General features: G+C 39.1%; 1 long non-coding RNA gene across 1 annotated transcript in view; it reads right to left on the bottom strand.

The window, feature by feature from the left end:
- Nucleotides 1-293: 293 nt before the first annotated feature.
- LOC144600397 (uncharacterized) overlaps nucleotides 294-12,945 on the bottom strand; it is a 33,757-nt gene continuing 21,105 nt past the window's right edge. The window contains exon 3 of the long non-coding RNA XR_013548131.1: nucleotides 294-955. This is a non-coding gene — a long non-coding RNA (uncharacterized LOC144600397). The remainder of the gene's footprint in view (nucleotides 956-12,945) is intronic.

Genomic DNA, 12,945 nt, shown 5'->3' with positions numbered 1-12,945 from the left:
AAGGCCTCTGACAGTGGTTAACAGGCATAAGCTAATGGAAACTGGCAGGCTGATCTGTATGCAATTTATGTTGTTCACTGTTCCATGCACATACATATTTTAAAAAAAACCCTGAACTCTTGCCAGCACTTAACAGCAGTTCTCCTCAATGAAGTTCAAAGCCTTTGAAACACATTGCAATGTGAGCACATCTAACTTTTGAGGGATGTTTTTTTTAATGTGTTAAGAAAAAGTGAGATACATGCAATCAGGCACTGAAGCTCTTTTGTTTTTCTTAAATAATTATATTTTTGTTTTATTTTCACAGAACTTGGGAGCCTCTTCATTGACAATATATTAGCTACACGACTCTTTAATATAATAAAGTGAAGCATTTTATTTTAATAATTATTTCTATGCTTTTTTACAATAATTAGGATTAATTTGCACAACACATTCTTTATAAGACAGAACATTTTAATGCCTCAAGCTACAGAAGAAAAGCAGTGCTCCAAAGAGCTAAGCATATATTTATAATTTAGTAACAAAAAATTAAAGTATTTACAGAATATCTTATGAAGAATTAGAATCTTCCTTGGCCCTACAGAACAATAATACATTTTCCAAATTTAATACATAAGAATCAGCACAAATTTTTGCATGTTTTTTAAATGTTAAACACCCTGAGATAGTTGAGTTCTCGCAAAGGAGACAGTTGTGTTCTGTTAAGATAAAATCGACGTGGACAGACCCTCAAATCACATGTTGCACAGTGCAAAATGCCTGACAAGGTCACAGGTCGGCGATGTGAATGAGGGCCTCTTCCTTTGCCTTTAATTGCGGACACTAAGATGCTCGTAAATGGACACATTGCTATGGTGAGGCTTGGGTGCTCCACTTCTAGGGATGGCCTGGGTTCCATGGAGGTTTCAAAAGGTAGTGATGAGATTCAAAGTAAAGAGAATTTTGGCGATTCCTGGAAAAAAGGTAAAAAATAATGTTAAACGTGTTGAACGATACCAATTTCATTGCAGTTACAAAAAACTACACAAAACTACATGGGTTATTTTAATTTTCCATTTTATGTATGCTGAGTGTGACAACTTTTCCAATTATAATTTGATACATATGGGAAGAGGCCATTTGGTCCATCAGGTTTATGCCAACTGTCGAGAATTCCCTTCAGTCGTATTTACCCACTTTATTTTCCTGTAAACCATTCTCTCTCTCATACCTCTCAATATCCACCAATTTTCCTGCCATCCACCTAACCTGGAGCTCCTTACAATCGCTAATTGACTTACCATTGGAATCAGGCCACTTCATTATAAATAAAACCTTTGAAGATTTTTTTTATTTTGTAAGAAAGCAGAGATTTGAAGGTTTCTCAAGATTGATTTTGTTACATTAAGTAAATGTGTATCTTGTATGATAGAAAAAGTCTGTTCAGTAAAGCAACAGGATAAATGTTAGGATTCTGAATGCACAGGTTTGTTTGCTTGGAGCATACAGTATGTTGGGAATATGAATGAAGAGGTCAGGAGGTTCCATATGTTTTTCAATTCATTGTGAATTTAGATGAGCCAAATGGTCTTCATTACCTATTTTTGTTTTGTGACCTTGGGGTAGATTTTACAAATTGTGCTTTTGGCTCGAATGTTATGAACACAAATGTATAAACTTTATCCTGAGATTGCAAAGTAGATATGAATAATGAAAACCATCTTTTCTTCAAGCCAATACCATCTCATCCATAAAGATAATAAAACTGCAGTTCCCCATTGAAAATTATTTCCGCCTTTTATTTCTGGTTTCTTCATGCTCGGTTGCATTTTCTATCTGACAAGATGTCTAGCCTCCCATTGCCCCTCGAGGACTCCTCAGTTTAATTTTCTATCCAGTTACCCTTTCTTTTGCAAATCTACACAGAATCACATGGAATTTAACAGCATAAAAACCATTCAGTTTAGCAAGTGAATATTGACATGTTCACTTGAATTAAACCTCATTCCACTACCATAGCGTGGATGTGTAAAGTACTATTAAGAAGTGGTTTGCGATGGTGCATGCGACCATTGCATGTGGTAGCACCAGGAACTTTACTAGTGAGATTGCTCAAGGTTTTTGAGTTGTGACTCCAACATTCTTGAAAGAACTGAACTGAGACACTCAGTGTTATACAAGTTCAGAGTTACCCAAGTCTTCAGATGAAACTTGGGAAGACTCCAGATGGTATGTTCCAGCTTCTAACCACTATGACTAAAGACATTGCTCTTTCATGGTTTTAAATGCAAGCTTTCACACGGCCAGCTGTCAGGAGGCCAAAACTAACCAATCTGCTGATGCTCCTCTTGCACACCAGCCGACTTGTCAAATTTCTGGGGCGTGAAGTTGTTCTGTGCCTCAAAAGACACGTAAAACTAGTAATGTGTAATGGGACAGTGTGGTTTATGTCTGGGCACCCAGCCACAATATTTTATTGCGCATATGGCAAAAAAAAACGTGAACAATATCAACCTGGCAAATTTCATGCATGCAAAGGCCTTCCCTCTGCCATTGTTGAATTAGTACTAGAATTCAAGGGGGTGAGGGGAAATTATAGTGGAAGGAGATCGCAGAGAAACTGCAAGAATAGAGTTGAGTATCAGGTGAGGATCTTCATACTTCACTGAAGGAGATGATTGTGGTCACAATATGTTGCTGGATTGAATGGTCACAATCAGCCAGGGTGTGGTGATGAGGGACAGGGGGAGACCTGCAGTGAGGAAAGAAACGTGACTCCAGGAAGGAAATTACGTCAACGAGAGCGATGTTTGAATCTTAAAGTGGACTTGCCTGCAAGAGTGTTCATATACAAAACTCGATAGCCACAGACCAGGTAAATCAGCCCCTCATTAAAAATACACAAGCAAGAGAATTTTAAATACCTCTTGACGCTCCAACATATATTTACATATAAAGGCTCCCAGATATGTATTGGGGCATCAAATGGCATTTGAAATTCTCTTGTTCAAAAATATTTTAACACGTGCATGGCCCACAAACAGCAGTGGGTGGGTGTGCAGGCTCAGGTGTCACAGTACGTGAGCTAGGCTTTAAGTAATTTAATTGGGGGCAATATAACTGTAACCATAGAGTTTGGTATATGAACACTCTTGCAGGCAAGTCCACTTTAAGATTCTAACATCGCTCTCATAAAAGTACCATGACAGATTAGTAATTTCGTTTCTGATAGCAGTCTTTCTCAAAGTGTTCCACTATGCAAAGGAATATCTTGGGCTTTGTGTTGCTTTCAGCCACACTGCAGGTTATAATCCATCCATGCACCACCATGCTGCTGCTGTGTAGCATTACCCAAACAACACCAAGGTATGGAGTTGGGGGTGTAACTGCATGGAAAAGCAACACAACATTCCCCATTGACAGAGTCCTATAAAGCCGCAGAGCATCTTTCCGATGAATATAAACTTTATATCTCTGATAAAAAGAATGCATATCCTCGAGTCCAAGGATAGAGATAGTATCTTCTACTGTTGAAGTCCCTAAAAGTAAGGGACAAATGGAAGGTTTAAAGTTTTGATTATAACATCTTTTTGACAATAAAGGTTGAGGCAGATTTTGATTTGCACCATTTAGGCAGTGGATTTCCTACCCTGCATAGAATCTGCCTGATTTTATCCCATTAACCTTAATTGATTAGTTTGATGAACATTCAACTCTACCAGTTGATTGCCTAGAAAATCTATTGTAATGTGCCTAAATTACTAGCCAAGCAAAAAGCATAGACATTCATTTTAATAGTATGTTCAAGGATAGATACTCCATTATCTCTCACGACTGATCCTGACCCACAATTGGGAAAGGAATTTCTCATTGTATAACAGTTTTTAACCACTGGTCATTACAAACAGAATAGATATCATGAAAGTTGTGAGCAATTTCTGATGCAGAAAGAAAGTTAACATGAAAGGGAAAGAGCTGTTAACAGATTAGGATTGATTCACATTAAATAAAATCAGTTTTTGATCTGGCAACTCATGTAGTCAGAATCTTGACTCTCATTCAAACAACTGATGTTGAAGTCTCAAGCCTGCCTGTGATAATCCTGCCCAGTTTGTCTTACTAAATTTAACTAGCTCTCAATCTTCTTGCCAGGTAAGGTGCTGCAGTAAAGGGCCTGTCCCACTTAGGCAATTTTTTAGGCGACTGCCGGCGACTGTCAAAGTCATAGCAGATCGCTGAAATTTTCTTTTACCCGACGACAATGACCACGACAAGGCCGAGTCAGGTCAAGATTACACCGTCTTCTGAAACATCGCGAAATTCCCACGCTGTCAATGCTTCTCCGGTGTCCTGATTTTCGCTGAAATCACTGACAAGTCGGTAAGTACTTGAGAGTTTTGAACTATAACACCTTGTATGGGTTACTTAATAAACAAGCTTCGCTGTAACAAGGAATAAACTGGATTTACTTCCAGTTTACTAATAGCTGTATTAAAAAAAACAATTTAAAAAGTGGTTCAGTGGATTTTTGTGAAAAGTGTGTGGGCATTCTTTGAAAATGTAAGGAAGATGCATATCTGGTTTCTGAGTTGCATATCTGGGTTTGGAGCCCACTTTAAATGTAATGGCTGAGGCCAAAAACATCTTGAAAATTCCCACGCTTACCTGACCGTCAAACTGTCGCCTCCAATCTACCTGTCAAATGTCCTGACGATAAATAAATTAGTTAAACACAAGCATTTTATGGTATTTTGAAATGACTTTACTTATTTTAATATTATGTGCTTCTAAATGCATCTAAGAGAACCTAGCAAACCTGGGGACAGCATGCAACAGCGCCCGCAATAAGCAACGATACCTGGCAACAAGCCAGCTGTCGCCGAGAAATTTCAAACAGGTTGATTTCTCAGCAATGCGCCGAGATGCACTACGATTTTTGGAAGACTCCTCACGATCATGCCCGCGACACCCCGGCGAACTGTCGGCGACAGCCTAGTCGCCGGCAGTCGCCTTAAAATCGCCTAAGTGGGACAGGCCCTTAATGAATTAAGATTATTTGACAATTTGGATCGGTCCTTTTACCTGAACAAAGATCATTAATTTGTGAATCAGTTGAGAGTAATGATTATGCCAACGTTGGACATAGATAAGGTAGACAGTCAGAACTTTTTTTCCAGGTGGAAATGTCCAACACTAGAGAGCAGAGCTGGAAGGGGAGAGGAGGAAAGTTTAATGGAGATTTGCAGGATGTTTTTTTTTTTACACACAGAGTGGTGGGGATCTGGAATGCATTGCCAGTGGTAATGGTGAAGGCATACGATAGTGGCATTTAAGAGGCTTTTAGATAGGCATGTGGAAGTTCAAGGAGTAGAGAGATATGGATCATGTACAGGCAGATGAGGTCAGTTTATCTTGGCATCATGCTCGCCACAAACATTGTAGGCCAAAGGACCTGTTCCTGTGTTGTACTATTCTGTGTTCTATGTAACAACGGAGGGACAAAGACACAGACAGAATGATAACTGATTTATTGCAAGATATCATAAGAGGTGGGCAAAAAGGTCATTAATCCAATCCTGTGGTTTGGTTTCTTTCAGGCAATTAGTTCAATCAAGTGAAAGAGTCCCTAGACCTATTTGTTTATATGTTATGCTACATCACACTTCTCATTTACTTCAACGACTGTTTTAAAGACGAGAAACTAAATGAAAATTTTAGTTGGACGTTGGTGATTAAGTAACCTGGAAAATGCCAGACTGGAGCGACTAGGCTTGTATACATTGGAATTTAGAATTTAGAATTTAGAATTTAAGGGGTTGGACATGTTAGAGGCAGGAATCATGTTCCCAATGTTGGGGGAGTCCAGAACAAGGGGCCACAGTTTAAGAATAAGGGGTAGGCCATTTAGAACTGAGATGAGGAAAAACTTTTTCAGTCAGAGAGTTGTGAATCTGCGGAATTCTCTACCTCAGAAGGCAGTGGAGGCCAATTCTCTGAATGCATTCAAGAAAGAGCTAGATAGAGCTCTTAAGGATAGTGGAGTCAGGGGGTTGGGGAGAAGGCAGGAACGGGGTACTGATTGAGAATGATCAGCCATGATTACATTGAATGGCGGTGCTGGCTCAAAGGGCCGAATGGCCTCCTCCTGCACCTATTGTCTATTGTCTATAATATCTACAGTGTTTCTTTTCAATAGTGGTCTGCAGCTAATATTTGTATGCAGTAGCTTGTATGAAAGTGAAGCTTATCCTCCAAAATGATTACATTATCACACATTACAGCTTGCATTATAAACTATTAGGAGCTCATGAAGAGCAGAATTTTATCTCCATTGTTAATTAGGTCTACATGGGTGAAATAACAATGGTCCCAATCTTATATCAAAAGAGACTTTCATGAATCTACCCAAGTTTTATTTGAACCCCAGTATTTTATTTGAAAGGGCAATAATATGTTACAGTTTCCTCTGCCTTCTGCTTCTCAATATTAATTAGTTCTGGGAAGAAAAAACGTACTGCACCATTTGCTTTAAGATTTGTCAGATGGATGTAATATTTTTACAAGTCCTTTGTTTTAAAAAACAACTTGGAATATATCTCGGGATTCTATCGAAGAAATATCATCAAACTTTCCTTTCAACGCGCCAGCCTATTAGTCGTGCCAAATTGGCAGATGGCAGTAGTTGATCTTTGATTTGGGCAATTTGTTTTAGTTCTGGAAATGTTGTGATTGCTGGCATTGACATCCTCGTGTTTAATCACTGTCCAAGCCACAAGGGATGGCCATCCTTGTGCATGGGGAGTAGAGTTGGTAGCAACTCCAGCCATTAAACAACACTTAGGTCCACGATCCTGACTGCTAAAAAGGTCTACTTACCTTTCTGTCAGCAGTTGCCAATTTTTCCCATTCGTTTTAATGGGACTTCTGTACTTGCATGAGGTCTAATCCTGTGCAGGCTCAGTGGGCAGATTTCCCAGCTTGAGAGCAGGTGTCCCACAGCAGGCTGGGAAACCTGCCCATTGAGTGGAAGGCTGCACTTTAGCCGACACTTTGTAATAGCCCAGTTACGGACTTATCTGCCAGCAGATCCGGTCCATTCTCGGCAGATTTGTTGCAATGAATATGAAAGCAGAAACTTTTAACTTTACAGATACAGCGTGGAAACAGGCCATTCGGCCCATCGAGTCCGTGCCGACCAACTTACCAAAGCCAATTAACCTACAAACCGTTACATCTTTGGAGTGTGGGAGGAAACCAGAGCAGTCACGGGGAGAACATACACACTCTGTACAGACAGCACCCGTAGTCAGGATTGAACCCGGGTCTCTTGCGCTGTAAGGCAGCAATCCTACTGCTCCGCCACCTTGCCACCCACGAGCTTTTGAAAAAGAGGATCTGAATACTATATGGGCATCAAATGAAATAGCTGTAAGGATGTACAGGTAGTTGTAAAAAAATGCCCGTTCAAACTCATGCACAAAGCTAATATTTTCAGGCCATTATTGAATTTGCTGGCTTGTTGTTTTCAAATTTCATAATAATCAAGTTTAATTAAACCATTATGAAACTGAAATGCTCTACAAGTAATTCAAGTTTGTTAGATTAGCAATTGAAAAGTTTAAGTGCAGAGATGACTGTTTTTCAGCAGTCCTTGTTTAGATATTGCAACCCATCCACTAGTCTCCACCCCTGTGCCACAAAGTAAGCAGCCTCCTCTTTCTCAAGTCATATTTGAGTAATTTAATACTACTTGGTAGTATTAATTATAAAGTCATTAATTGCCATATTGTTGAAACATTAGTGACAGAACAACTTGTTGTCTAACTGATATAAGACTTGTGTTCTGACCATGAATTTCAAGTACAAAAATAGATCAACTGACACACATTAAAGAATCAATGTCTAATGAAGTAGATACTAAATTATACCAAAATATGGGAAGATTAATGTTTTTATCTTCAAGATTTCATCAGCATGCAAAAAAATCTTTCTTTCATTTGAACTTTGTTCAAGCTTTCTCGACTTGAGTGTATTTGGGTTTCTGAGTCTCCAATTATGGCTTTAATATGCTTTCCAGAGTATATAAGAAGCAGAAGCAGGAAAATACCATTTGAGGCCACTCTGCCCTTCCACAGGTTTACAATAGAACCAATGCCGGACATTCAGTTTAACATTCAATTCCTGAGCCCTCCATTTCCCTTCATGACCAAACAACCATTCAACTGGGCCTCAGATGTTCTCAACAGCCAGGAATCCACGGTGTCTCCGTTAAGTATTTCCAACAAGAACCATCTAAGAAACACAAGGATTTGGTTCTAATGCAGGCAAAGATTAGTATAAATTGGCAAAAATGTCAGTACAGTCATGGTGGACAAAGTGCCTGTTTCCATGCTGTGTAATTCTATGAAATGTTTTATCATCTTAGTTCCCTTTCCAATATTTCTCAATATTCACCATCCTTTCATGAGAATCCTGTCTCCCACTTGGAAGCTGCTTCACTGGTGCTGGTTACCCTCAACTTTCATCCAAAGGCCCATTCTTCACATGTGAGCACAGGAAATAAGTGTCAGCAGGTCGCTTGACGAGCTTAAATTGTGGCCCTGCCTAAACCTGTTTTAGTTCCTGAATAGAAATCAAAAATATGATTTCTGGTTATGTTCTTTCTCTCTTTCTTTACCTCAGAAGCAAAAGTTAATAGTTGTTGGCTCAAGTCAGAACAGCACGATGGTACAGCAGTAGAGTTGCTGCCTTACAGTGCTAGAGACCCGGCTTCAATCCTGACTATGGATACTGTCTGTACAGAGTTTGTACGTTCTCCTTGTGACCTGGGTCGGTTTACCCCGGGAGCTCTGGGTTCCTCCCATACTCCAAAGACGTACAGGTTTGTAGGTTAATTGGCTTCAATAAAGATTGTAAATTATTCAGAGTGTGTGTAGGATAGTGTTAATGTGCAGGGGACCACTGGTCAGCACAAACTCAGTGAGTCAAAGGGCCTGTTTCTATGCTGTATCTCTAAAATTAAAACTAAAAGCTGAAGCAGCACAATATAATATCTACTTGGACAGATTGTCAGGATGGTTTGAAATAATTTTTAAAAAGGGCACATTATTAAAAGAATATTCTGCCAATAAAACAACCTTAAATGACTTGAACCAACTGGGCTGCAACAATGCTGGCGGTGTTTATGCTAGTGTGAGTGTGTGTGTGTATGCAAGAGGGTTAGACATGAATAATGTTACAGCATTCACAGGCTTCTGTTGCACAGAAAAGTTCAGCCTTTTCAAAATGCCCTTATAGAATAGAAAGAATGGTGGACGGAACAGCTGTTTGTGAATCGTTCTGTTAACAAGTTGCCAGTGTTGGAGACGTGTTGTTTGAAGCATATCCCGCCTCGCCATGGATCTGGAAATATTTTCCAGCAGTGTGGAAAGCATGTCATTCGCATTTGAGTTTGATTTTGCATTATCCCACAAAGATATACAGGCTCCTGGCAACTGAGTAAAAAGTCCCATTAGTTTAAGTTTCTTCATTTTGTTGACATGCAGATAATAATTAACGGGATATAATCCTTACTGCGCCAAAGAAAGCTGGAATCGGACCAATTCAGAGTGGGCCTGCTGTTGATCTAACAATGGGCAGTTACCTGTCACACAGCAAGTATTCGGCAGGCTCACTCTCTATAAATTTGAAATGGGTTTAGACTTGTCAGAGACGCATTGTATCTTGTGCCAAAATGACTCTATCTAAAAAAAACTGAAGTATCTCACTTGGACTGCTGACAAAGTCCAGTCTCTTTGACATTCAGCTTTTATTTTTATATATATTTAATTGAAATTTATCTGTGTACGTGACATATTGTCCCTATCATGCAGGCACATGTGAAGATACATATTCCACTGGTGGTCTCACAAAGTCCTTTCTTCCATAATATGTACATCTTCAGTGTCATTAACATGTTCGTCATTTTAATATCTATTGCAAACTCACAAAATGCCTCCAGAATTAATGCAATATCTGAGTGGAATTTGAAGTTATAGGTCTTAATAATGTAGTGTAGTTCTGGGCTGTAGTGGTACAAAACAGAAGCAGAGACATTAACAATCTGTCCGTCATAATGTATTGAGAAATATTGGAATATTAAACCCTTTTTTTTTTTAAATGGCTACATCCAAGGTTCTAAATATGTTAAGTGTACTGAAAAAAGGAGGCGTGTTCAAGTGAATGTGAACAATCACACTGTGCTACACAAAAAAAAGTATAACATTTGTTCTGGGCAATATTTCTTAGTCAACTAAAAAATACTATAAACAATCATTCATTCATCTTGCTGCTGCTTGTCAGTGCCAGATTCTATGTTTTCCCCACAACAGTTGTTGGCACTTAAACATAATTCACTGTGTGTTTTTGTGAATGTTTTATTTTCAATACCACTGCTACACATCTGGATAACCAAAGCAGCAGTGAATTTTAAATTTGTCTCCCAACTCTACTGTGGGCACTCCAATGTTTGTACTCTTGCCTCTCTTATCTCTTTCACCAACGGCTCTCCACCGCACTGTGCTACAAATCCACATGTGGGGTAGGATGGTGACCTTGATCGGGCATTTGATCCCCCATTTGAGGTAGAGGGACGGTGGTGGGAATGATGTTTTAACATGAAGATCAATGCCCGGTCTTGCTAAGCAGAGCATCGGCCAAATCTTTTAGTCCTTAAAACTAAATCCAAAGAACATCTTCCAGAAAACAGCTTATGATACAGCATAACCAGCTTGAAAGAAGAGATTAATTGCAGAATGCTCCCAGTGTCTAAAGTTATTGGCTGCGTATCAGAAAATCTTTGTGTTGAAAAACCACAATTTACTGCAGTGAGAATGCTAAACGAGAGTTATGTTGGAACTTGTGATGGAACAGAAAACATCCATTAAATATTCAAAATATCTGAACAGTTAGATAGCAATGAACTAAATTAAACTCTGGCCGAGCTGTACCTCCATTCCAGGTGGCATTCTCAACACGTGTTCAATTTCCTTTCTGGCCATCTCCCAATTGCCATTATTGACAGGTTTGGTGAATAGCCAACAGCAAAGAACTGAGAATAAGGAGGTGCTAAATGAGGCAGTAATGATTAGATAATGTCAAACATGTACTTTAATAACATGTTTTGGGGGGAGGTAGACTGGTGCACCTGGGGGAGAATTAAAAAAGAACATAAAAACACAGAACAATTATCTGTAAATTTTCAGAATTCGTGGATTGGATTTATTTTCCAGTATTTAATTTCCTGGAGGGAGTGCATCCTGGAGGGAGTGTTCCTGGAGAACACACAGAAAGCTAAGATTGCAGCATGCCTGTCAATGCTTTTTTTTCAGTGAGCCATTGCAGTATTATATCACTTCAGGCTTTCCTAACCAACTAATAAATGTGGGCATTACAAAGATCTGCAACAGTTGATTTCACTCTAGTATTTAAGGGAAACTCCAAGCAGGCAGATTGATGCCATTATAGTTGCTGTGGAGACAAAAGGCACTGATGGAATGGAATCAAAGCGAGTCAAATGGAATCAAAGCAATGTCCTGCACGAGTGATGTTTCCCTGGATGAAACTTTTGAGGACTAAAAGGACTTACTTGGAGATTTTTTTATGCTTTAATATCTTTTATCCTTTCAAACATTTCAGGATATGTGCTAAATCAAAGCCTGCTCACAAGAAGGCTTACTTCATTGCATATTGAGTTTCATGTGATACAAATTACTCTTTGGCCTTCTGTGGGATAAGGAAGGAGAATTTGAAATAACAGCAGTTTTCAGAAGTAGAGTGCACAGGACAGTCAGAAGTCTGACGACAATGTAAACGAAACTTGAACAACTTGGGTCTGTGGGAAACTAAGTAGTATGAATTTTAAGGTGAAACGGGAGACGGAATAAAGGCGTAGACTATTTTCTTAGGAATAAATGCGTAGACTATTTTCTAAATGGGGAGAGAATCCAGAAATCAGAGGTGCAAAGGGACTTGGGAGGGCTGGTGTAGGATTCCCAAAAAGTTAATCTGCAAGTCGAATCGGTGGTAAAGAAAGCAAATGCAATGCTAGCATTTATTTTAAGAGGGCTAGAATACAAAAACAGAGATGTAATGCTGAGGCTCTAGAAGACACTGATCAGGCCGCATTTGGAGTATTGAACAATTTTGAGCACCATGTCTGAGGAAGGATGTGCTGGGTCTGGAGAGGGTCCAGAAGAGGTTTACAGGAATGATCCCAGGAAATAGTGGGTTAATATATGATGAGCATTTGAGTTTCAGCACCGGGCCTTCACTCACTGGGAAAGAATGGAGAAGTGGAATATTAAAGGGATGTGGCTGTCACAAGAAAGCAAGATAAGACTAGGTGGTTCATGTGAAGAAAACATTGGTGTGGCTTTGATGAGTCAAAATAAACTAATTCTGTGCAGTAATACTTTGCAATTTTTCTCTGTAATTTCATTACCTCATTGCCGATTCTTAATATTTAACTTTAAAGTCCGAGTATCTGTTTCTGTAAAAGGTTGTGGCTTTTTCAACCTTTCAAAAGGAGGCAAAGGCAAATAGTGTAAACATGGGCTTTGATTTACTAGGCTTGGCATAACATGTCAGAGATCAGGACTGGTGAAAGGATTTGTTTGCAGATTCACCTTTGCAATGTGTACACATGGCAAAACGGAGTACTATAGAAATGATCTTATGCAAATATAAATGATCAGAAAAATAAAGCAAACCTTAATTCAAGGGAAATAATAGAAAAATGTTTCCTTTCCATTTGCCATCTATATACTGAAACTCTCGTTTGTTTGTTTGTTTGTTCCTGAACTACAGCCAAAATGGTACACGATAGCGCAACAACTTTAGGCCCACCTTACTCACCGTCATCCCTTTGGTGCTAATGTAAGAAGTTCCATTGAAATCGGTGTTATATTTTTAGTTATTCACATT

The sequence above is a fragment of the Rhinoraja longicauda genome, chromosome 15, assembly GCF_053455715.1.
Source record: "Rhinoraja longicauda isolate Sanriku21f chromosome 15, sRhiLon1.1, whole genome shotgun sequence".
In the NCBI taxonomy this organism is placed as follows: domain Eukaryota; kingdom Metazoa; phylum Chordata; class Chondrichthyes; order Rajiformes; family Arhynchobatidae; genus Rhinoraja; species Rhinoraja longicauda.
Note: the sequence above shows the minus strand (reverse complement) of the source record. Positions and strands in the feature narration are given on the sequence as shown.